We start from the raw sequence: 4,528 nt of genomic DNA, 5'->3' as shown, positions 1-4,528 counted from the left end.
AAAGATTATGATTTTGAATTGAATTATCATCCAGGAAAAGCGAACATTGTGGTGGACGCTTTGAGTCGAAAGTCTTTATATGCAGCTTGGATGATGCTACGGGAGGAAGAGTTATTGAAGGCATTCCAAGGTTTGAATTTGGGAGTTAGAGAAGAATCTGGAATCCTGTGTTTGAGTCAGTTGCAAATTTCTAGTGATTTTAAATCAGAACTTCTGAAAGCTCATCGAGACAGTGAAGCGTTACGTAAGGTATTACCAGCAGTCGAACAGGGGAAACAGTGGAGAGTGTCAGAAGGACAGGATGGTTTGTGGAGGTTTAAGAACCGGATTATTGTGCCAGATATTGGAGACCTGCGATAGAGAATCTTGAAGGAAGCTCATAAGAGCGGGTTTTTAATTCACCCACGGAGCACTAAAATGTATCAGGATCTGAAAGCGATGTTTTGGTGGCCAGGTATGAAGAATGATGTGGCATTGCATGTATCTAAATGTTTAACGTGTCAGAAGGTTAAGATTGAGCATCAGAGATCATCAGGGACCCTTCAGCCTTTGGAGATTCCACAATGGAAATGGGAGAGTATTGCAATGGATTTTGTGATAGGTTTGCCTAGAACCCGATCTGGTTGTGACGCTATTTGGGTGGTTGTGGATCGACTAACAAAATCAGCTCACTTTCTTCCTATCCGAATAAGTTGCACAATGGAAGAATTGGCTCGAATGTATATCAAAGAGATTGTCAGATTACATGGTGTGCCCTCTACTATTATATCTGATAGAGATCCCCGTTTTACATCAAGGTTTTGGGGAGCTTTTCAGCGTGCATTTGGGACTCAGTTAAGCTTGAGTACTGCGTATCACCCTCAGACAGATGGTCAGTCAGAAAGAACTATTCAGACCTTGGAGGATATGTTAAGGGCTTGTGTTTTAGACCAGCCGACGAGTTGGGATCGGTATATGCCATTAATAGAATTTGCTTATAATAATAGCTATCATGCGAGCATCGGAATGGCTCCATATGAGGCTCTGTATGGTAGAAAATGTCAGTCTCCACTATTTTGGTATGAAACTGGAGAAAGGAGTTTATTAGGGCCTGAAATGATAGCTGAAACGACTGAGCAGATAAAGAAGATTCGTAGTCGAATGCTTATAGCCCAAAGCCGCCAGAAGAGCTATGCTGATCAGAGGCGAAAGCCTTTGGAATTCGAAGAAGGAGAACATGTCTTTCTGAAAGTTACACCAACCACTGGCGTGGGAAGAGCTATTAAGACCAAGAAACTGAATCCTCGTTATATTGGACCGTTTGAGATTCTGAAGAGAATTGGACCAGTGGCTTATAGAATTGCCTTACCGCCGTACCTTTCGAATTTGCACGATGTATTTCATGTATCACAGCTTCGGAAGTATACTCCTGATGCAAGTCATGTTCTAGAACCAGAACCAATCCAAGTGAGAGAAGATCTAACACTTCCAGTAGCCTCGGTAAGAATTGATGACACCAGTGTTAAACGATTACGAGGAAGGGAAGTATCATTGGTAAAAATAGCTTGGATTCGAGCTGGTATCGAGGAACATACCTGGGAGCTCGAATCAGATATGCGAAAGGACTATCCAAATCTCTTTTCAGGTAACTAGATTTGAATTTTGAGGGCAAAATTCTTTATTAGGTGGGTAGGATGTAAACCCCGGTTAAATTAGTTAATAAATTAGTTTTTAATAAGGAGAATTAGAAATGCGAATATTATATCAAAATAGGGTAGAGCTCATCGAAACGAGAATTTTGACACTAATTTTGAAGAAAATGGTCCAAGATTGGACCGAAAGGACCGAACCGGTTGAATAGGACCCGAACCGGGCTGTCGGTTCAACCGGACTAGCCCTATTAAATGAACCCAGCTTTGTCTTCTCCCTCATTACTGCAGCAACGAAGCTTTCAGCTTCCAGGGAGAAGAGAAACGAGAAACATTCCCGTAACCCTCACGTTAATTTCCGATCCCCGTAACTTCTTCGTCCGAGCTCCAATCGCCGCACCGTTTGCGGCCACGCGTTCACCGCGTCGAGCTCTACATTTCTATCGGAACAATTTCAAAGGTAACTTATTTAATCACTCTCAGCTTCATCTTCCCCCAATTTTCGAATTTTAAGTGGGAATATTGAATTTCTTTGATTTCTGATGTTTTAGGATCCAATTAGCTTGAGAGAAATGTTCACTCTTGCTTATGTGAAGCTTGGGTAAGGTGAGGATACGATAATTCTATTTTATTTTCATTAAATTTGAGCTTTGAGTATTAAATTGGGTATATATGTATTATGAATATGTATTAGGTTGAAAATAAATAATTGGAGCTTGAAATTGTGAATACTGGAACTTGGAGGAAGCGGATTAGTTGAGTTTTGAGGGGTTGTCTTGGTTTTGAACAAATAGCTTTGGTCGTTACGTGGAAATCGGCTAAGGTATGGTTTTGGTTTTTTGCATTTAATATATAATGTTCTGTGAAAACTTAGGCTAGACGGCCATAGGATAAGTTGGAATGCAGGTGTATGTTTAATGTTTAGTAATTTGTCGATGAATATATTTGGATGGTGAATGTTATTGTTGATGAACATGGTTGGTTTAGTGCTAATGATTTGGTGAATTATTGATTTGAGATATTTTGTGTTAGAAGCCTAGGATTAGTGAACTATGATCCTTAGTTGAATTTTGGTTGTTGGATTTGAATATTGTATGAATATAATTGTTAATCTGAAGTAGATTTATTGTGGTGACTGTTATGATGATGAGGAAGGGTATGTTGAATTGAAAAGAAAGCAGGTTTGGACCCGAAAAGGGTGGCAAAGTCCGAGTTTTAGAGGAGATGCTGCCGAAATTTTATAAAAAAATTAGAGATTTTGTTTATATGATTATTTAAAAAGATTTAGATTCAAAGGTTATATGGTTTGATTTTGAGTTATTAAGAAAATGAGCATGTTTTAAGTTTGATTCATTTAGAAAAGAATGAATTATGTTTTGAATTGGAACTATTGATGGACGGAATGGGAGGTGTGATAATGAAGGATAAGGATTGAATATGATTGATGTATGATGATGAATGAAATGTGATTAAGAATGATGTTGATGTTGATGAATTATAATTGAATTATTTATATGGCTTGTGAATTTGAATAATCTGAGATACGAGATTCCCTGGATTAAGTGCCGTGGCTTGCCACCACGTGTACCAGGTTGAAAACTCGATACTCTGTTGACCCTACGACGTAAGTGTGTGACCGGGCACTATATAAATTCCCGGGAATGTTACCCCCATTGAGTATTATTGATTAATTGAGAAAAAACTATGCATAGACTCTTGGGGATGCACGTCGGGGGACAGTCTAAGTACAATTCAGACTTGTCGGGTTGGCTGGATAACCGACAGATGAGCCTCATCAGCCATAGGACAGGCATGCATCATATGCATATTACTTGAATTACTTGCTTGTGCTCTAATTGGGTGTGCCTATCTGTATTTGCCATGCTAAATGTATATTTGTTATCTGCAGTACTTGTAACCTTCTTGTGTTTGCCTTTGTCTGTTTAGTTGTCTGTGAAAATGCATGATGGAGTTGGAGGTATGGAGGAATGGCAGTATGGGATTTAGATTTAAGGTTAAGTTAAGTTAGGATTAAATATTTTTAGAGAACCACCCTTTATGGCTTCTGTTTAATACTTTAAGCTCTATAATCTGAGTGTCGGTGTTCTAGGATTGCCTCTGGCATTCCCAGGACCTTATATATTATGTGTGTGGCACCTTTACCATACTGAGAACCTCCGGTTCTCATTCCATACTATGTTGTTATTTTTCAGATGCAGGTCGAGAGGCATCTCGTTAGGCGTCTGGACTCTTGAAGCGGAGTGGTTACTGGGATATTTTGTTATGCTATGATGTATATATATGTACTTAGTTTTCTCTCCGCATGACTTATTCTTTTTGATCCTCTTAGAGGTTTATGGAGAGGCAGGATTGTGTATATGTACTTTTGGATTTTGGATATGTATGTATATATGTGTAAATATTCTCCGGCCAGTCTTGACTTCGCAGGCTGAGTTAGGAGCTTGATATTTTGTATCTTTGGCACTCTATTCCCACTTCTGTTAGCTTATGTTTGATAGTTATGGTTTTCTTAGCACGTAAGTTAACTCGTTCCTTGAGCGTTGCGCCTTTATTGTGCGATTTTTATTTTCCCCTTTTCTTCAAGGCTCCTAGCATATTATAATTCTTCTGCTATTATATGTACTCATTTTATTTTAGAGGTCGTAATACCACACCACATTCGTTTTACGACTTAAGCGTAAAGCTTAGTGTGGTAGGGTGTTACAAGTAGCTGGTGTTCAATGCCCAAAAGGGGGTCCCTGGCCAGCGTTCAATGGCCCTAAGGGACTAGCTCGTGGGAGACACTCAACCTCAGCCCAAACACTCACCAAGTGGGCCCCAGAAGTGGATTTTCACACTATCAACTTAGTTTATCTTATTTCTGTAATCATTAGTCATTA

At 39.3% G+C, this 4,528-nt stretch overlaps 1 long non-coding RNA gene across 1 annotated transcript; it reads left to right on the top strand.

The window, feature by feature from the left end:
- Positions 1-2,173: 2,173 nt before the first annotated feature.
- Positions 2,174-4,169, top strand: LOC140181021 (uncharacterized). The gene is made up of 3 exons (XR_011875517.1): positions 2,174-2,234; positions 2,323-2,451; positions 3,842-4,169. It is a non-coding gene; the product is annotated as an uncharacterized lncRNA (long non-coding RNA).
- Positions 4,170-4,528: the final 359 nt, after the last annotated feature.

This window comes from Arachis hypogaea, chromosome 17 (genome assembly GCF_003086295.3).
Source record: "Arachis hypogaea cultivar Tifrunner chromosome 17, arahy.Tifrunner.gnm2.J5K5, whole genome shotgun sequence".
NCBI classification, from domain to species: Eukaryota; Viridiplantae; Streptophyta; class Magnoliopsida; order Fabales; family Fabaceae; genus Arachis; species Arachis hypogaea.
The sequence above is the reverse complement of the archived record's forward strand: the minus strand, read 5'-3'. Positions and strand labels throughout refer to the sequence as shown.